The sequence below is a fragment of the Panthera onca genome, chromosome A3 (genome assembly GCF_046562875.1).
Source record: "Panthera onca isolate mPanOnc1 chromosome A3, mPanOnc1 haplotype 2, whole genome shotgun sequence".
NCBI classification, from domain to species: domain Eukaryota; kingdom Metazoa; phylum Chordata; class Mammalia; order Carnivora; family Felidae; genus Panthera; species Panthera onca.
In genome coordinates this window covers 112,808,691-112,830,771 of record NC_138341.1, presented here as the reverse complement: position 1 = coordinate 112,830,771, position 22,081 = coordinate 112,808,691, and the positions used below count along the sequence as shown (strand labels likewise).

Below are 22,081 nucleotides of genomic sequence, written 5' to 3'. Positions count from 1 at the left end.
ACTAATATAACATATTCAATTATACCTCAATTAAAAAAAAAAGTGTGGTCTCTGAACCAGCAGCAGCAACACCATGGGAAATGCCAATCTTAGACCTACCTGAGACCCACTGAATCAGCAACTCTGGGGGTAGAGGCTCAACAACATGTATTTTCACCAATCTTCTGCATGACTCAGATACGTGCTATAGTTTGAAAACCACAGGACCAGGCAAATAGATCTGAGAACCATCTGTCAAATCTGGAGGGTTCCTACACGTGGGTATATGTGGAGGTGGGTGGACAGGGAATTTCTGCACTGAACTAGTCACTCAAGAGTCTCTGAAACACCAAATTTAAAAAACCCTTATAGGGATGCCTCGCTGGCTCAGTTGATAGAGCATGTGACTGTGAACTCAGGGTCATGAGTTCAAGCCCCACGTTGGGTGTGGAGCCTACTTAAAAATAAATAAATAAAATAATTTTATAATAAAATAAAAATTTAATTTAGTAATTTAATTTAGCAACACAGGGGCCAGCATTTGCTCCCAATACACACACACACACACACACACACACACACACACACACACACAATGTCCATGAACTCTTGGCAGGGGCAGCTCAGAAGACAGTGACTATTTCCCTCCAGACTCCAAAGATAGGGTTACGGTTTCACCAGAGGAGAAGTATCTCTCATTCCTGCCTTCACCCCAACTCTAGTCAAGGCAAGCACAGTCCAAAAGACTGGACCTCCTTCCCCCACCTAACTCCCACTCCTAGGGTGCAGGCTCTCCCCTAGGAGCACCAAGTCAAGAATACTCGGACTGTGATCACCCTCCCTCCTCATAGGCAGAGGTTCCAAGAAGGGCAAGCCAAGAAGACAGAGGTTACCATGACCCCAACACACGCTCCAGCTTATAGGGCAGTGGTGTCACTCTAGGAGAAGCCAGTTTGCTCCAGGTCTCAAGGGGACAGACAAGACAGGTGTACTGGTATGTCTGTAACACTTTGAGACAAAACCCCCCCTTCTTTCTGAATCAGAAATTTAGGTATCTTATATACAGTGCAGCGCTGGGTATGCTTTATGATCTAATACGAAATTTTCAAGGTGAATGAATTAAGCATCTATATTTATGGATAGGGCAGATAATATTCAGTCTGAATTCTGAAATACTGTATGTATTTTTTATGTTTTAAAAAGTCATTCACTCGGGGCGCCTGGGTGGCTCAGTCGGTTAAGCGGCCGACTTCGGCTCAGGTCATGATCTCGCGGTCCGTGAGTTCGAGCCCCGCGTCGGGCTCTGTGCTGACCGCTCAGAGCCTGGAGCCTGTTTCAGATTCTGTGTCTCCCTCTCTCTCTGACCCTCCCCCGTTCATGCTCTTGTCTCTCCCTGTCTCAAAAATAAATAAACGTTAAAAAAATAAATAAATAAAAAATAAAAAATAAAAAAAAATAAAAAAATAAAAAGTCATTCACCAGGTAGTGTGTGTGGGGGGGGTTTTCTGATATTTAGGTTTCAGATATTTAATTAAATTTAGACTTTTGAGTGGTCATCTTTATAACAATAACGTTATACAGTATCCTTAGATGTCCTTCTCTTTTTACAGTATCTACTGGTTTCCTTCTAGAACAATGATAGAATTAGCCTATTTTTTATCTCTCCTCCCTTTCCAACACATCCAATATGAGTCAATACAATACTTTCTCAATGTTATCTCTACATTGCCAAATATGTCTACACCTTCATCACTAGATTCTTCAGCCTTGATTGATGTTCTTTGAGTTACACCTATTAAAGATGAGGCAATCAGCAAGTTAGTCCCTATCTCTTGGGATGTTCACCTATGAAATCCAGCCATCCTTCTGTAAGGAAGGCCACATGGGGAGGCCTAAATGAAGAGGTCCCTCACGCCCACTGAGTTTATATCTGATAGCACCACCCTGGCAGCCGTATGAGTGAGCCATCTTGGAAGTAGATCCCCCAGCCCCAGCTAACGTGTCCCAGTTGACGCCATGTGGAACCGAGATGAGCCTCTCCTACTGAATCCTGCCCAAGCTGCAGAGTCACGAGCTAAGTGAATGACTACTGCGGTTCTCGCCACTAAACCAGTTTGTTATATAGCAACAGATAACTAGAACAATAAGCAGCATTAGAATTCTTTCCTAAACCGGGTACTGAGGGTCCCCAGACCAAGCTGAGAGAAGTGGTTCTACAGTACTAAACGGCATGCCGAGGTCAACAATTCTACCGATTCCTGACTGCAAGAAACTTCTTATTCTGACCCAGTCAGTCAGCTGGTATTAACTAATACAAAACATGACGTATTAGCCAATATAAAAATGCCACCCCTAGCTGGCCAACTGAGTCAAGAGAATACTATTGGCTCTAAGATACCTCAGCCAGGGAACCCAGGCTGGTCAATCGTACATCTAAGGTAATCTCCTTGGTGATCTCTGTCTAGCGTGACTAACAGGTTTCATACTGTTGTTTTCAGCTTAATTGTAAACCCTCCATGAATAAGGCAGCATCTAAGGGTTTAGAGGGCTGGATCTCTTACTCTGCCCAAGACAGTCACTCCCTCATCACTCCAGAGGGTAGCTGTGGAAGCATCATGGTGAGCCCCAGAAATTTTGGAATGGTTGCTCACTCCTCTAGGGTACAGGTCATGTATCCATAGGTCAAACAAGGAAAGTCATTTTTGCAAATTGGAAGAACATCCCAGAAGGGATATGGTGACCAGTCTAGGAAATGTCCCATTTAGTCATAAGGGTCAATCAGTTAATGGCTGTTATTTCTATTGGTGGGCATAAACATGGGCCTATTGCATTACTCCCCCCACCCCTGCCAAAAAAAAAAAAAAAAAAAAGATAAATAAATAAAAACTGGTAAGTGACCTAATCAACAAAATAAAAGGTAAATGATTATGGACCTGAAGTAGCAGCAATATTAATGTTAGGGAAAGAGCACATTTTGCTACTTCCGGGTTCCAGTGGAGGAACTAACCTCACACATTCTCTTCAAAGCGGATGTGGCTGCCACAGAGCAGTGACGAAGAAATTCCCCAGAGGGAGCTGGCCAGAGCTGATCTGCAGAGGTAGCCACTGGGCAGAGAGGCAGTTGCCTGAGGACACAAGCCAGTGCTGCTACCGGAGTGGCCACCAGGGGGAAGGAGCATGGCCTGAGCAGGGCTGGAGCTGGACCGAGAGCCATGGGGTTCCTTGGCTGAATTTAAAAATGGAGAGCTGGAACCCAGAATGAAATGAGCGGTTTGTGGTGTTCTTCCAACAGCCGGCCCAGGTCCGCTCTTTCACTTCCAACACCCTCTACTGTCAAAGCCTAACACAGGGCCAGCTGGCAAAAGAGGCATCTTTCCAGGGTTCAAATCCAGTATCGCAAAGCAAGACAAAGAAGGGTGGATATGGGGCTAAGAGAATAAACTGGTAATCAGCGCACCTACACGCGGAGGATAGCAGAACAGAAGGATCCAAGACTAACTTCATCCCACCACCAAGTCACCCCCTTCTTCTTGTTGATTAAATAATAGATACTTCTATGAGTTAAGCCACTGTTAGTTGAATTGCCCGTCTCTTGCGACGCCACGTATTTCTAATTGAAACGGGAAGAGTGCTGGCGTGTCTTTAGTGAGCCGCCCGCCTAGTAAATGAGTCTCTGCAATAGGTCTAATCACTGCATGGTGTCCAATTATACTGTCTTCCGTTGCATCCGTGTTTCACCAACATTTAGAATGCTTTTGGTTTTCTGCTATTGCAAACAATGTTGAGATAGACCTCTTTGTGTATTTGTTCGATTATTTCTGTTAGACCAAAGTCCAGGAATAGAGTTACCGAGGCAAAATGCAGGCATTTTTCAAGACTCCTGGTGCATATTGCCAAATTGCTCTCTGAAAGCAAAACGGTACCAATCAACACGCCCAGCAGCGGTGCAAAAGAGCAGTCGTTTCTCCCACACCCTTGCCGACACTGGCTAGGAAGCATATTTTGAAAGATGGTGCTGTGTTCTGCCTCTTCCCCTCCCAACAGCCTAGAATACAAGCGCTCAATAAATCAATCACAGCTACAGACTGGTAGCCGTTATGATCTAATCTGACTGTTCTGGGTGGCAATGAACTCTTCCTCTGGTTCACTGCCTAGTATCCTGGCATCATGTGGCTCCTATAAAGGCAGTAGCTCCAAGCACATCACACAGAGGGGCCGGACTCCATTAAACCGCCACCTTGCTTCCCAAGCCATCCTTCGGCCATGAAGCTCCTGTTCCTGGTCTTTGCATCCCTTGGATTCCTGGTGACTCCAGGTAAACTGGATGGAGGAGGAGGGCTGGGGGGCAGGAATGCTAACAGATCTGGTTGCTCGGGTGACAGGCAAGCCAGGTGGAGACTTGGAGGCAGGACTTACCCCCCCTGAGTTCCAGCCTAAGGTAGGGATCGCTCAACATTCACCACTGGCCTCAATACCCCATACCCAGCCACTACCCTGTGTACGATCTTCTACAAAAACCAGTCCTCAAACTTTTTTCCTGTTTTAAAACAAAAGTCAGCCTCAACCTGGTCCAAAATACCTTTCTCTCACTTTATGTGAGCTCCCTGTATCTAAGCTCCTAAGATGCTGAGAAGGCCACTCTCTCTGCCACTTTCATCAGCCCCAGAGTTAGTGCTCAGAGGAGAGACTGGGCCTAGGAGCAAGGGTCCCATTCCCATGCCCAACAGAGTGCTGGCAGGCAGGGCGAAGAGACCTCCCAGAGGGCAAGTTCACACAGGATGGCAAACAAGGTGCTCCACTTGAACCCTGGGGTGAGGAGAGCAAGCAGAGCCAGGGAGAAAGAAATCAGACAGCCAGGCAATGGGTGCGTAGAAACCCAGAACGGGGGGCGCCTGGGTGGCTCGGTCGGTTAAGCGTCCGACTTCGGCTCAGGTCATGATCTCGCGGTCTGTGAGTTCGAGCCCCGCGTTGGGCTCTGTGCTGACAGCTCAGAGCCTGGAGCCTGTTTCAGATTCTGTATCTCCCTCTCTCTGACCCTCCCCCATTCATGCTCTGTCTCTCTCTGTCTCAAAAATAAAGGTTAAAAAAAAAAAAATTTTAGAAACCCAGAAGGGAACGGTGCTCAGAAGATGCCAGTGCTGAGGTGATGGCAGACGGAGCTAAGACACAGCCATCAGATTTATCCAGAAGGTGGCCCCTGGTATCCGGCAGTGTATGAATGCATAAAAACCCCATCAGTAGCAATCATTAATTTAATTTCCCTTTAAGGCGTTGGGGAACGATTTGACCTTTTTTTTCTTTGCCCTGGGTCGACTGATACTTGGTTTCCTATTCCCTGAGAACAAATGAGGCAGAAAAGTGGGGGCCGGGGGGTAAGAATAGCCCCAACTCCCCCTTTCAAGGGTTCAGGTTCCTCCCTGCCATGAAGACCCGGCTCCCCACACCCCGATTTCACCCACACATCCTGTGGCACCAACTACAGTGATGTCACAGGCCTTGACTAGCGGCAAAGCCGCGGAGACTGGCGGAGAAAGAGCTCCTCGGGGTTCCCCAGAGGCCGTCAGTCCAGGCAAGTCCTGTCTCCTCTTGCCTGACTTCCCCCCTCTCATTTGCCTGCTGTCTCAAGTGGCCATCTCGGAATAAAAAGCCAAACGCTCCCCTACGGCCCCGATCCCTGGGCAGGCCCGGGGGCTGCCTCCACCCTGAACTTCTCCTCTGGTCCTCTCCTCCGCAGCCAGCGGGGGTGGGTCGAGCTGTGGGCGCAAGTTCCCAGGACACTGCAGGCTGCACTGCAGCTCCCTGGAGAGATCCGCCTTCATGTGCGACAGGAGCAAACGGCGCTGCACCAAAGACCACGGGAGGCCCATCGCGCCACCGCCTGTCCACAGATCGAAGCAGCTCTGCAGAACAGCTACGAAGAGCCAAACCGAGAAGCAACCGACGGCTACGACGCCGCGACCACGATCCACGATACCACAGCCGCGGTGCACAACGCGACACCGTCTCCAAGTAGTCCCAGTACTGTTAGCCCCACCCCCACGAATGGTGGAGGCTCCCTCCTTCCGCGGCTCCGGTTTATGGCCCATCTCAAAGCTCCTGTCTTCTAGAACGCTCTGCCATCCACTTAATAAACCCTGGAGTCTGTATCTAGCCCACACGAAGGCCTCCCAGTTGGACCCCTCCACGGGGTATGTTGTCAGTCTGGGGGCTCTAAGACCTAATACCAAGACAGAGTTAGGCACGAAGAGATTTCACTGAGGGGGAAACACCTGTGGCAGGAGGAGGGGAGGAGCAGGAGGCAGGGGAGCCTTCAGACTGCAATGCGGGTCTGATACCTGTGAAAGGAGAGGGACGGGAGGACTGGAGAGGAGGAGCCTGAGATTACAGGTCTAGGGCTGATGGAAAGGCTCGGAGCCCCCAGAGGAGCCCCACCCAGGGCAAGGAGCTCCAGGCTCGAGTATCCAATGGGTTATAGTCCAGGGCTGGGAGCAGCCCCTGGAGAACATGGCCTTGGGTAAATGCTACTGCAGATCTGGAAGTATGGCAACCGGAGGCTGTCCAGCAGCTACATCCTCACAGCCGCTTCTCTTGAAGGGAGGTCTGAGCAGTGCACCTCCATGGCTGCCACAAAGCAGGAGGTGAGAGAGAAGAGGGCTGAAGGTGCACGGTTTGGCCAGCCATGTTGACTGACTGATGAGGTATTCATTTACTCGTTTGTGTAATAAAACGGACAAAATGCAGACATCCAACATTGGTAACGGTCTCAGAAAGCAAGGCCGCAATGGTGCTTGGGACGCAAATGTGCCCCCTCACAATATAGGAATTGGCACAGCCCTGTTGGAAAGTCAAGTGGAGATAAGAACAAAGAAACAGAACTTCTGCGTGTTTAATCCAGTTAACGTTACTTCTAGGAATCTATCCATTTGTCAAGTTACTCAAAGGAAGGAAAAAAGCACGGAGCTGTTCAATGCAACGTTATTTAAAATGGCAAGAAAATGGGAAAATTCTAAACGGCGAAACACTATATACTAATAACACGTATAGTTACGAACAATGGAAATACTTAGAGAATACGGGACATACGAGTAACATTATCCAAAATAGCATTTATACGATGGCTGCCATTATATCAAACTATCTCTTCAAAGGATACAATGAAACTCATGAAAATTATGACTTTTTTTGCGGGGGGGGGGGGGGGGGGGGAGGGGGTTGGAAAGCAGGATCATGCATAAGTTTCCTCTCACATCCTGATGCCCATGAATTTTCTATAACATTTACATGACAGATCCCAAATTCCACCTGAGAGAAACAAACCAGAACACTCAGGCCTAAATAATTCCAAGAAATCCTGGAAACCAGCTAACCACACAAAAACACGGAACCACCAATTCCCTACCTCACATCTCAAACCAAAATGAATTCCAGATGGTTTAAAAATGACAGTGTGAAAAACAAAGTATTAAAAGATTACATAGCGGGGCGCCTGGTTAAGCGGCCGACTTCGGCTCAGGTCACGATCTCACGGTGCGTGAGTTCGAGCCCCGCGTCGGGCTCTGGGCTGACGGCTCCGAGCCTGGAGCCTGCTTCGGATTCTGTGTCTCCCTCTCTGTCTGTCCCTCCCCAGTTCATGCCCTGTCTCTCTCTCAAAAATAAATAAATAATAAAAAAAATTAAAAAAAAAAAAAAACAGAAGAAATACCAAATTGTTTCCCAAGATGGTTGTGTCATTATACACTCCCACCATCAAGGGAAAGTACACATTCTACTTGCCACCAGCACTGGGTATATGGTCGGTCTTTTAAATTTTAGCCACTCTAGGGGCGCCTGGGTGGCTCAGTCGGTTAAGCGTCCGACTTCAGCTCAGGTCACGATCTTGCCGTCAGTGAGTTCGAGCCCGGCGTCAGGCTCTGGGCTGATGGCTCAGAGCCTGGAGCCTGCTTCCAATTCTGTGTCTCCCTCTCTCTCTGCCCTTCCCCCATTCATGCTCTGTCTCTCTCTGTCTCAAAAATAAAATTAAAAAAAAAAAAACACGTTAAATTTTAGCCACTCTAGTAAGCATGTAGTGGTATCTCATTGTGCTTTTAAATGTACAACTCTTTCATAACTAGTTACCCAAAAAAGTTTATTCTGTCTGATTCCATTTATATGAAATTCTAGAAAACTCCAAGTAATCTCTAATGACAGAAAGCAGACCAGTGGTTGCCTAGGAATATGAGGGGCGGGTGAAGGAGGAGTTACAGAAGGGCATGAGGACACTTTGAGGCAGTGAATGTGTTCATTATCTTAATTGTGGTGATGGCCTAGCAGAGGAATACATAAGGCAAAAACTTCCCAACTCGGACCCTTTAAATGTGGGTAGTTTGTTGTATGTCAATGATACCTCAAAAAATATATATATTAAAATAAACCTCAAAGTGAAACAGAAAAATTAAAGTATCATAAATAGTTAAAAGGCAAATGACAAATTGAGACATATATGATAAAGTGCTGATACCCTTAAAATATAGTAAGTTAACATAAAGGAGGAAAACCTCAAACCTCTAGTAGCAAAAGGGCTGCGTGACATGAACTAGCAACGTAACTGTGAAAATGGCCAAAGAACATGGGGGAGAAAACGTCTTACTCGGTCTCAAATAAATGCAGATTGAACCAATATTGTATATATGCAATGGAACATCACTCAGCCATAAAAAGAATGAAATTTTGCCACTTGCAACAACATGGATGGACCTAGAAAGTAGGATGCTAAGTGAAATAAGTCAGACAGAGAAGGACCATGTGATTTCACTTACAGGTGAAATCTACAAAATAAAACAAATGCATAAACAAAGAACAACCACAAAGAGAAACACACTCATCAATACAGAGAATGAACACGGAGTCGGAGTCGTGGGGAGGGCGGGGGCGGGGAAACAGGTGGAGGGGATTAAAAGTCACACACTTCCAGTTATAATATAAACACCCAGGGTGAAAAGTATAGCATAGGGAATACAGTCAATAATACTGTAATAGTATCACAATACTTTTGTAACAGGTCACAGATAGTGACTCCACTGCTCATGATGAGCATTGAGTAACGTAGGTAATTGTTGCGCCACCGAGTGGTACTCCTGAAACTAATATACATCAAGTGTACTTCAGATAAAAATAAAATTTTTAAACTTATAAAACCAATAAATGCAAATTAAAGCTGCAGTGACCTCTCATTTTTATCTATCAGATTGTCAGATATTCGAAAGATTTGCAAACCCACGTTTGTCAAGGTATAGATAGAAACAAGCCTTGTTATCAGACTATTTAGGACTAAACGGGTAAATCTGGAAGACATTTAGCTATCCTTCTCAAAAACCCTAAAAACGTTCATGCTTTTTGGCTCAGAGACTCGGATTTTAGGAATGAACACATTCTGAGGAGATAACAAGAATCCGTGCTTTTTCGTTGTTGTTGTGTTTTTTTTTAAAGAATCCAAGTGTTTTTTTTAATGTATTGTACAAACACAGATAACAGCATAGATTAAAATAGCAAAAAACCCCAAACTACCTAAATGTCCAGGAATGAGAGAAGTGTTAAGTAGATATATTCATAATCTATAATGCTATATACATCCTTTCAAAAGGATAAATTTAGAGCTTTCTTCAGTCATACAGAAAGAATCCAACTGTTTTCCTAACTCAAAGAGCACTATAAAAATCACATCCATATCGATCCCATTGTATAGCAAAGATACATGCACACGCACAAACAGGCACCCAAAATGCTGGGGGGGGGGGGTGGTTCTAGCAACAGCTTTTATTTTTTCTCCGTGACCTTCTCAAAGAAAACAATGCAATGCATCCCACAGTAGCTTCAACTCCACAATGCAGTCATGAGAAATAAATGCTTTCCTGAAGATGTCATGGGGAAATAGGGAAGACATTTTCCATCACCCTATCCGGCAAAACTTCACAACCATTCCCTTTCAAAATCCTTGGTTTCCTCCAAGTTCCTTTTCAGCCACTGACACCTCAGCCCACAGGTCCCGGGTCTTGGCAGTCACTGCACTCCTCCATTCATCAAGGCTCTTTCCCAGGCCTCCAATTCCCAACCCACTCCCTATAATTCCCCCGCATTCTCTACAACATACCTCTTGCCCTCTTGCTGCTTCTCTCCCATCCACCCCCTTCCCTCCTTAACCAGGTCAGCAGATAATAACCTTCCTTAGCACTTAATCTCCTTAGAAAATAGCATGGGATAGCAAGTAAATTATTTCTTTATCATCATAAAAACATTTCTGATAACCAGAGGCCCTAAATGGACAAAGATATGGGATTATGGATAATATTTTCTGTTATTTATCTACTTTCTATTTTTTCTATAGTAAACACATTACCGAGAAAAAGTAATACTCTAACCAAAGCACGATAATTATAAAGCACATCACAACTCAAACTGGCAAAACATTTTCTTTTTTTTTTTATTATATGAAGTTTATTGTCAAATTGCTTTCCATACAACACCCAGTGCTCATCCCAAAAGGTGCCCTCCTCAATACCCATCACCCACCCTCCCCTCCCTCCCACCCCCCATCAACCCTCAGTTTGTTCTCAGTTTTTTAGAGTCTCTTATGCTTTGGCTCTCTCCCACTCTAACCTCTTTTTTTTTTTTTTTTCCTTCCCCTCCCCCCTGGGTTTCTGTTAAGTTTCTCAGGATCCACATAAGAGTGAAACCATATGGTATCTGTCTTTCTCTGTATGGCTTATTTCACTTAGCATAACACTCTCCAGTTCCATCCACGTTGCTACAAAGCGCCAGATTTCATTCTTTCTCATTGCCACATAGTACTCCATTGTGTTTATAAACCACAATTTCTTTATCCATTCATCAGTTGATGGACATTTAGGCTTTTTCCACAATTTGGCTATTGTTGAAAGTGTTGCTATAAACATTGGGGTACAAGTGCCCCTATGCATCAGCGCTCCTGTATCCCTTGGGTAAATTCCTAGCAGTGCTACTGCTGGGTCATAGAATAGGTCTATTTTTAATTTTTTGAGGAACCTCCACACTGTTTTCCAAAGCGGCTGCACCAGTTTGCATTCCCACCAACAGTGCAAGAGGGTTCCCGTTTCTCCACATCCTCTCCAGCATCTATAGTCTCCTGATTTGTTCATTTTGGCCACTCTGACTGGCATGAGGTGATATCTGAGTGTGGTTTTGATTCTGGCAAAACATTTTCTAGTTTCCTACTCATTTCCTCACTCCCCATCAAAGATTCACAGGGATGGGGCGCCTGGGTGGCTCAGTCAGTTAAGCGGCCGACTTCGGCCCAGGTCATGATCTCGCTGTCCGTGAGTTCGAGCCCCGCGTCGGGCTCTGTGCTGACAGCTCAGAGCCTGGAGCCTGTTTCGGATTCTGTGTCTCCCTCTCTCTGACCCTCCCCCATTCATGCTCTGTCTCTCTCTGTCTCAAAAATAAATAAATGTTAAAAAAAATAAAAATAAAAATAAAAAAAGATTCACAGGGATCCATGGGGCACAATGGCTAGAAATGGCCAGAAGGGCATCAAAAGTACAAACTTCCAATTATAAAATAAATAAAGTCCTGGGATGATATGTATAACATGGTGACTATAATTAATAATACTGTATTATATATCTGAAAGTTGCTTCAAAGTATGCTTAAAACTAACATATGTCATTTACACCCCAATCTTTAAAAATGTACACAGACTTATAAAAAGGAACAATTCCAAGGCAGGATTCCAAAATTATTTGTGGTGCCACCAATGATGAACCATCAAAGGACGAGACACAACCCCTGAAAAAGATGGGATACTATGCCTTATTTCTATCCCCTTCACCCACAGTGCATGGAGGAGACAGAATTGAGGGGATACTGGAGAAAATGATGCACCACATTTCCACTTATAAAGTTTTTCCCACCCAAAATGTCTCTCCTAAAATTTCTTCCAGGTAAATGACCTCCAATTCTATTAGAAATCAAGAAATCAATGGGATGCCTGGGTGGCTCAGTCAGTTAAGCGTCTGACTTCAGCTCAGGTCATGATCTCACCATTTGTGGGTTCGAGGCCCTAATCAGGCTCTGTGCTGCCAGCTCGGAGCCTGGAGCCTGCTTCGGATTCCGTGTCTCCCTCTCTCTCTGCCCCTCCCCTGCGTGCGCTCTGTCTCTCTCTCTTTCTCTCAAAAATAAACGTTAAAAAAAATTTTTTTTAATTTGTTTAAAGAAATCAATAAATCAAGTACAAAAAGAAAAAAAAATAAGGACATGGAGAATTTGTACTAAACAATTAACAAACTTGAATAATTAAACTACAAAATATTCTGCATAACTGAAAAAAAAAAAGAACATTCTGCATGACTAGAAAAAAGAAACACTTCCTCGCAAAAACCTGTGGAAGATTCACAAAAATTAGCCAAGTCTTTGTAGATCGCAATAAATAAATAAAATTAAAATTAAATTAAGTAATAAAGAAATAAAATTAAAAGCAGGAATATATACACTTCACAGTCTTTACTCAGGGTAAAAGATGATCAGAAGTTGCAATAAAGAGAGAGGCAAGCGTCTGCTCTGCAGAGTATGAACAAAGAGACACTAGATTCAAGGACACCGGAGGAGCTGAAAACCACTCTAAAAGGAAAGAATTCAAAGATCACCTATTGATCTGTAAGACACCTGATTCCTTCCCCCTCTCTGCTTCAATTGGCCTGCCAGCCAGGCTTTGACTTCCTGGGCAGAAGATGAAAGAATTGCCTTCTGCGGTAGTCAAGGATACCAAGGGAATCTGGGGAGATGGCGGGGGACTGTTCTGCATCCTGACTTTAGTGGTAGTCAACACTCATACAACTGTATACCCAAAAGAGTCCATTTTACTCTAGGGTAAGTTTTGAAATCAAAGAGTAAAAAACACAATCACAAAAGTGCCATGGGGGGGGGGGGGGGGGAGAAACGTCTTCAATATACTGAGACGACAGCGAACTTTTCATTGAAGTCAACACGTCCCTCTTATCAAATAAAGTATCAATACAAAATATTAAAGTACAGCTACTCAAGAGCTATAACTCAAACGTCTACAGACCCCTTAAGTAAACAATTCTCCTGTGAGAAGATGAGGATTCTTTCCCTCCCTTTTCCCCTGTGTCATTTTGCTACAGGGAACCGAAACCGGAATTATGGGGAACAGGTATGCTCTGAAAGACAAACAGAGCTCTAAACATGCTCGATCGCAATCACTATTTTAATAGGTGTGTGTTTAGCTTGCTCCTCTATTTCTGCCAGGTTTTTTTTCCCTGCTAAAGAAGACAAATAACTCTGAATCTTGTTTCAAGGATAATTGTATGGTGATTGTATGCTTGGCCACGAAGGAAAGGACAGAGGGAGGGAGGGGAGTAGGAGGAGGGAAACTTCGTTAAGAGGTTGTCCTAGTAACCCACGTCAAGATGAATGTTAACCAACAAAACCAAAATGCTGCTATGAAATTGAATAGTCCTTAATATTCTATCTTTCAGAATAGTCGTATTCATAGAAGAAATTGAACTTGTGAGTTATCAAACTACAAATTGGCAGAAAGTCATGAAACCGATAAAAATAATGTACATACCATGGCATTATTCCCAGGAAAAAAAAAATGGCACAATAGCTACTTTCAAGACATTCCTTTCTGAAGCTGAAGTCCTGAGGTTTTTGAAAATAAAATGTTTATTTTCCTTAAAACAAAACAAAACAAAACAAAACAAAAAACTACATCCCATGGCCCTGGTTTATAAGCTGCAGAGAAAAAAAAATAAGCCACCAGTCTTCTAATATGGGTTGATTTTTAAATTTATTTTAAGACTTTAGGGGCGCCTGGGTGGCTCAGTGGGTTAAGCGACCGACTCTGGCTCAGGTCATGATCTCACAATCCAGCCCCGTGGATTCCAGCCCCATGTCAGGCTCTGTGCTGACAGCTCAGAGCCTGGAGCCTGCTGCAGATTCTGTGCCTCTGTCTCTCTCTGCCCCTTCCCCACTCACATTCTGTCTGTCTCTCTCTCTCTCTCAAAAATAAATATTTAAAATTTTTAAAAATAAAAATAAAAAAGACTTTACTTTTAAGTAATCTCTACACCCAACGTAAGGCTCTTAACTTCCAACCCGCGGATCAAGAGTCACAAGCTTTACTGAATGAGCCAGCCAGGCACCCCGATTTTTAAATTTTAATAATTATTATCTTATTTCCAAACGTAAAGGCAAATAATAAAATGTATGAAATGTTGGTATTTCTCAGTGCATTAGTCTGCTCAGGCACCCCTAACAAAATCCCATAGACTGAGTGGCTTAAACGACAGAGGTCTATTTGCTCACAGTTTTGGAGGCTGGAAGGCACCGATCCAGGGCTGGCAGGGTGGGTTTCTGGAAAGAGCCCTCCTGGCCATCTTCCGGCTGTGTCCTCACAGGGCGGACAGGGGGCTTGGTTCTGGGGTCTCTTCTTACAAGGAACCTAATCCTAAAGGATACGAGCCCCGCCCTCATGGCCTCATTTATCAGTAAGCACTTCCTTAGAGGCCCCACATTCAAGTACAGTCACGGAGGGGGGGCTGGGGCTGCGACCAGTGGTTGGAGGAGGTCATCCAGAGGACGCGATAGCAGGTTGACCCGGGAGCTGGGAGATCCCTCACCCCCTGCCCCGTGCTTAGCATGTTGGTTCCGCCCACCACCTCCACAGCCGGAGCCATTTTCAAGGACACAGCCTGGAGAGAGTGCTGTGTTGATGAGACCGTCAGAAATGGAGCCTTTGCAGAACCCATTAAGGCTCTCGAGACAAGCCTCTCGTAGGTAAGTTCCCTCGCTCATTGAACCAGCCACCCATCTGGGGGGGGGGGATCTGCCCCCTTCTTGGGTCTCTCCCTGCCCTCTGGGTTCCGGGCGGTTCCAGATCTGCGCTCCCCCCCCTCAAATTCCCCAGTTTGGGAACTAACACCTGTGAATCTTGGGGGGACACAAATATTCAGTCTGTAGCACTCAGTTTTGGAATTTTTTTTTTTAATATGTATTTGGAGGCGAGCGCAAGTGGGGGAGAGGCAGAGAGAGGAGAACAGAGGATCTGAAGCAGCCTCTGCGCTGACAGGCTGACAGCATCGAGCCCAATGTGGGGCTGGAACTGACCAGCAGCCAGATCGTGACCTGAGCCCAAGTCCAGGTTCAACGACTGAGCTACCCAGGTGCCCCTGGAATTTCAGTACTTAATTTTACCAATTAGCAAAAAGCACAATTGACAGTTATCATTGTTTTGAGAAAATGAATATAGACGTGCTTTGATTCTTTTATAACGATGCATTGGTTAGAGAACATCAAAACTTTTGAAAATAGAGATGGCACGTTTTATTCTGTTTTTTTAATTTGCTTTTTACACGAAAGCAAAACTGCTGATAACATTTTAATTTCCTTTGCCTTTCTATAAAGCATGAGCTCTCTTTCCATTACGTATAATGTCATATAAACCGGGGTTTCGTGATAGGCAAAATTCTAACATTACTCCCACCCCCAGATTCCGGTCCCCTGCTAATTCAATCAAACACCGATCAAAGTCCAGCTATGAAGGGACTGTGCCGATATAATAAAAGTCTCAAGTCAAAGTGGGCCTTAATATCCATATAGGTCCGACCAAATCAGGTGAGGCCTTCAGAAGCAGTTTTCCCTGGCTGGCATGAATAATGAATTACTACTTGGTTCAAATATAAAAATACTGGGGTACGTGGGTGGCTCAGTTGGTAGAGCCTCGGATCGGACTCTTGATCTCGGCTCAGGTCTTGATCACTCCAGTGTGGAGCTTACGTATGTCTATATCTATATCTATATCTATATCTATATCTATATCTATAGATATATATCTACACCCAGGTTATACTATAAAATTATGTGGACTACAATTTACTAAAATTGAGTAGATATAACAACATACAGTGTAATAATAGTTTCAGGTGTACAATATAATGAGTCATCAATTCCATATATCATCACCCAGCGCTCATCACAAGTGACCCCCTAATCCCCATCACCTACTTTACCCATCCCTCCCCACCCGCCTCTCCCCTCTGGTAACCATCACATTGTTCTCTATAGTTAGAGTCTGTTTCTTGATTTGTCTTGATTTGTCCTTGCTTTTTTTTTCTTTGTTCGTTTGTTTTGCTTTATTTCTTAAATTCCATACATGAGTGAGATCATATGGTATTTGTCTCTCTCTGACTTCTTTCACTTAGAATTATACTCTCTAGTTCCATCCATGTCATTGAAAATGGCAAGATTTCATTCTTTTTTGCGGCTGAATAATATTCCATTGTGTGTATGTATGTATATAAATATGAATAATAATTAGACAGCAGGAGATAGACATTATAGGTCACATGCTGAAGAGGATACCGATATACATATATGTGTGTGCATATATATCACATCGTGTTTATTCATCTATTGAGAGACACTTAAGCTGTTTCCATAATTTGTCTATTGAATTCGCGTTTTTGTATTTTTTGGATAAAAACCCAGTAGTGTAATTACTGGATCATAGGGTAGTTCCATTTTTAACTTTTTTTTTTAATGTTTATTTACTTTTGAGACAGAGAGAGACAGAGCATAAACAGGGGAGGGGCAGAGAGAGAGGGAGACACAGAATCTGAAACAGGCTCCAGGCTCCGAGCTGTCAGCACAGAGCCCGACGTGGGGCTCGAACTCATGGAGTGTGAGATCATGACCTGAGCTGAAGTCGGACGCTCAACCGACTGAGCCACCCAGGCACCCGGGTCTATTGTTGTCTTCAAATGGATCTGTTACCCATGCGTGATTTGGTCACTTCATGCATCGGTCATTTGGAAAATACTGGTTCACTGAGTTACCAAATCTTTCACATTTTTACATATTTCATTATACAATAGCAAAACATCATTTTCTCTTCGGGTTCCTGGACCCAATTCCAATATGGGGGGTAGGGGTGTTTCCCATACACACAACATCAAACAACTCTCAGACACCAGCCTAGAATCCAAAAATTCAGCTTCATTCTGACACCGTCTCTCCGGAGATAGCAGATTCCACAGGCTAAGGGTTCCGTCCTACAAGCCTGTCCCCCACCCCCGCCTCAATGCCTGGCGCCAACCCCAGGCTACTGCCCTTGCTTCTGACTGACAAGGTACAGGTTGGAGTTTCCAACAACCTCCTCCTTAGGTCTGATTAGTTTGCAAGAGTCTCTCACAGAACTCAGGGGAACACTCACTTAATGTGGAAACTGCCACATGAAGGGATACATAGGCCGAGGTTCCAAACAAGGGAGCTTCTGTCCTCCTGGAGTATGGGGTCCAACTCAATGGCATGTGGAAGCTTTCTCCAAAAAAGACCAAAAAACTGTCCCCTTGGATCTTATGGAGGCTTTATTACATAGTCCTGATTGACTAAGCCACTGACCAATGGCTGATTTAACCTCCAGCCCCTCTCCCCTAACCCCAGGATGGGAGGTGGGGGGATTTGGAAATCCCAACCCCTTAATTGCTGGATGGGTTCCCTTGGCAACCAGCCCTGACCCTTAGGTAGAATCCAAAAGTCGCCTCATTAACATAAGAAAAGACACCTTTATCACTCTCCACCCTTAGGAAATTCCAAGGGTTTGGGAAGCTGTGAGCCAGGATCTACAGGCAAAGACCAAATATGTAGTTCTTATAAATCACAATGACGCACATTCTTGTTAATACCATACCAAAGTCTGGATAACCATAATTTGTCTATAAGTCATTCATCCAAATTAAAATGGTGTTTCACGAAGAGTGGCTCACAATTCAGCGGCACAAGTGTTTTTTTCCTTGAGACGCCAGTATACTTCCAAACTGCTTTAGATGTACTTCCCGCTTCATCATACAGAAGATGAAAAAGAATGTGTTCTGTACGGAAGAAAAAAATTCTTCCTCTATCCTCCAAGGTCTTCCAGCCAACCCAGAATTAAATTTACAGAAGACAAGTGAACGGGAGGGAAAAAACCCAAGATTCTGTTAAATGTGCACAGAAGCCCAAGAGTGAGCCCTAAAGAAATGACCAAGGCAGGCACTTTTTATACATTTTGGGCAATAAATCTGTGACGAATTGACAGGATATAGAAAACAGGTGTTTGGGAGCTTTAATTCGTAGAGAATTCTAAGCAGAGTGTAGGCTGGGGTAGTAGATTTGAAAAAATAAAATGTGCTTCTAAGCTTTCTCTCCTTTGAAGTCCCTGCCTCTGAGGATGAAGAGGTCTTTTAACTTTCTAGTACAGGGGTGGTATCTTTCACAGGGAAAGACTGGTTTACTGGTTTCCTGCTTTCAAGGGGACAGAGAACAGTCTGAGCGTCCCTGCGCTACGTAACTTTTATTATCACATAACTTTTTTTTTTTTTTAATGTTTATTTATTTTTGAGAGACAGAGTGTGAGCGGGGGAAGGGCAGAGAGAGAGAGAAAGACCCAGAATCTGAAGAGGCTCCAGGCTCTGAGCCGTCAGCACAGAGCCCGATGCAGGGCTCGAACTCACAAGCGGCGAGATCATGACCTGAGCCGAAGTCGGACGCTCAACCGACTGAGCCACCCAGGCGCCCCATTATCACGTAACTTTAATTTCAAACAATCAGGGTGCCAAAATGGCACGTGTGGGAGCAGCCTGCCCTTGGTGCCTCTAGGCCCCATGGGATGAAATTTGATCAAAATTCTGATTGTCATTAAGGACATTCTTAAGTACAGCTAGGTTTTTGTTGTGGTGGTGGTTGCTGTTCCTTTGGGTGTATTGTTTGCTCGTTTTATTTTACTGTGAATCAAAGGTGAGGAAGAACAGCTCGGGGGCCACCACCTTGGTTCATGCTACGGGGCCAACAGTTTTACCCACGACTGCTTGTGAACCAGGCGTGCAAATGCCAACACGGCAAATTAAAAATAAAAATAAAAATAAAAATAAAAATAAATAAAAATAAAATAAAAATAAAAATAATAAAAATTAAAAAAAATAAAAATAAAAATAAATAAAAATAAAATAAAATAAAATAAAAATAAAAATAGAATAAAAAATAAAAAAAACAATTGCCTTTGTGTCGATAGGAAAATAGTTTGACCACCCCCTGAGGACCACCTTAAGTGGTTCTGGAGGCCCCTAGGAGTCCACAGACCACATCTGAGGACAGCTGGGCTAGGGTGCTTACTGCTGCGGTAAGAGCAAGCAGGAAATCTCAATGGGCTTAAAGAAAAAAAGCTTCTTTCTTGCTCATGCTACCTGACCATCACATGTCAATGGGGTGCTCTGCTCCTCGTTGTCCCCAGGACCCAGGCTGGCTGCTAATATTCCCAGCCACCGTTCTGGAAGGAAAAGGAACCCTGCAGGCCCTCACACTGGCAGCTATATGCTCCAGTTCTCAAGTGACAGCAGCCACTTCTTACAGTTCATTGGTCAGAATTAGTCCCATGGTGGGGCGCCTGGGTGGCTCAGTCGGTTGAGCGTCCGACTTCGGCTCAGGTCATGATCTCAGGGTTTGTGAGTGCGAGTCCCGCGTCGGGCTCTGTGCTGACAGCTCAGGGCCTGGAGCCTGCTTCAGATTCTGTCTCCATCTCTCTCTCTCTTTCTCTCTCTCTCTCTCTCTCTCTGCTCCTCCCCTGCTCATGCTCTGTTTCTCTCTCAAAAAAAATAAAGATTAAAAAAGAAAAAAAAGAATGAGTCCCATGGTTCCATCCAGCCGCAAGGGGACAAAGAAAGAAAAACCTACCATGGACCCAGAAGCAACAATAATTACTACCACAAAGTTCATACACCAAATTCTTGGAAATTATAAAACATAAAAATTAAAATAATGTTTTGAGCTTTAGATTGTAAAGATGTGGAATTTATTACAGAGTTGTGTCTGAAAAATTGGAGGCTGTAAAAACGGTAGATAGAAACAGAAGGTGGGAAAGCTTCTTTATTGTCCTACTTAAATCCAGCTTCATATAATAGAAAAACCCAAAAGGGTTTAAGCAACATAGAAGTTTATTCCTCTTGGGGACCCTGGGTGGTTCAGTCAGTTAAGCATCTGACTTTGGCTCAGGTCATGATCTCAAGGTTCGTGGGTTTGAGCCTCACATCAAGCTCTGTGCTGACAGCTCGGAACCTGGAACCTGCTTCAGATTTTGTGTCTCCCTCTCTCTCTCTGTCCTTCCCTCACTTGTGCTCTCTCTCTCTCTCAAAAATAAATAAACTTAAAAAAAAATTTTTTTATTATTTTTTAATTTTTTTTTTTTTGGTTTATTCCTCTCACACAAAAGACTTTTGTAGAAAGTAATTCAGGCGAGGGGCGCCTGGGTGGCCTAGTCAGTTAAGTGTCTAACTTCGGCTCAGGTCATGATCTTGCAGATCGTGAGTTCCAGCCCCATGTCGGGCTCTGTGCTGACAGCTAGGGGCCCGGAGCCTGCTTCGGATTCTATGTCTACTTCTGTCTCTGCCCCTCCCGCACTCACAGTCTGCCTGTCTATCTCTCTCTCAAAAATAAATAAACATTAAAAAATTTAAAAAAAAATTTTTTTGAAGTAGTTCAAGAGTTGGTTTGACAGGCCCACTATGTCATCATCAACCCAGATTGCTAATTTGCTGCTTCACCATCCCTAGTGAATAGCCTCCATACTCAAGGTCACCTCATGGCACAAAGTGGGTGCTGGGCCTCCAGCCATCATGCTTTTGTTTCAGAGAACAGAAGGAATGGGTGAGGACAAAAGGATCCTCGTCCTTAGGCAACTTTCCCAAAAGTCCCACACAGCACTCCTGCTTACATACCAGCGGCCGGAACTTAGTCTCATGGCCACACCATCTTTAAGGGAAGCTAGAAAATGTTATCTTTATTCCCAGAGGCAATGAGTCTTTAAAATTTGGGGTTCTGTTAGTAAAAAAGAAACTTCTAGAAAGAATGATGGATAGGTGAAATAGAAATAGTACCTTAATACACTTTAAATATATACAATTATATTTGCCAATTATTCCTCAATAAAGTTGGAAAAAATTGAAAGCAAGATCTTGAAGAGACATTTGCACACCAATTTTCACAGCAGCATTATTCACGATAGCCAAAAGGTGGAACCAACCCATACGTCCACTAATGGACGAATGGAAAAACAAAATGTGGCATAATTGTCCGATGGAATATTACTCAGCCCTAAAAAGGAAGGCAATTCTGAATGATGCTACAACATGGATGAACCTGGAGGATGCTGTGCTAAGTGAAAAAAAAAAAATCAGTTGCAGAAAAGACAAATACTGTGTGAGTCCACTGAACTGAGCTACCAAGAATACCCCAATTCAGGAAAACAATAAGTAGAGTGGCATTTGCCAGGGACTGGGGGAACAGGAAAATGGAGAGCTGAGATTTAATGGGTATAATTTTAGTTGTATAAATTGAAAAGGTTCTGAAGATGAGTTGCACCACAATGTATGCATACTTAAAACCACTAAATTCTACATTTGGAAATGGTTAAGACCGGGGGCAGTCGAGGGGGGTTGCTGCCTAGGTGGCTCAGTCAGTTCAGCATCCGACTTGGGCTCAGGTCATGATCTCACCGTTCGTGGGTTCAAGCCCCGCATCAGGTTCTGTGCTGACAGCTCAGAGTCTGGAGCCTGCTTTGGATTCTGTGTCTCCCCTCTCTCTCTGCCCCTCACACCAAATTCCTAATAAAAAAAAAAGAGAGAAATATATCATGAAAATAAGATGGGTGGATGGCTGGGTGGGAAGATGGACAGATGGACAGACATGAGATGAGGCAAGTATGGCACATTGTTAAGAGTAGAATATAGGTGGTGGGGAAAGGGTATTCTTTCCACTTTGCTATATGTTTGAAATGTTTCATAAGAAAACTTTGGGGAAATGAGTCTGCTATGAAATGGAGACCGGGAATGGGCTAACCACTTACGTTTTTTCTCGTCCAAGAGTATCTCTTCCTTTCAAGTCAGAGGGAGTTTGAAGCTCTCCCGAGGCACTTAACATGCTTTCCCTCTGCCTCCTGGGTAGCTGCCTTTGATCACTATCCCCTAAACCTTCTTAAAAAAAATTTTTTTAATGTTTATTTATGATTGAGAGACAGAGAGAGACCGAGCAGGAGCATGGGAGG

General features: G+C 44.1%; 1 long non-coding RNA gene across 1 annotated transcript in view; it reads right to left on the bottom strand.

The window, feature by feature from the left end:
• Positions 1 to 14,712, bottom strand: part of LOC144615803 (uncharacterized) — a 168,610-nt gene extending 153,898 nt beyond the window's left edge. The window contains exon 1 of the long non-coding RNA XR_013554414.2: positions 14,317 to 14,712. This is a non-coding gene — a long non-coding RNA (uncharacterized LOC144615803). The remainder of the gene's footprint in view (positions 1 to 14,316) is intronic.
• Positions 14,713 to 22,081: the final 7,369 nt, after the last annotated feature.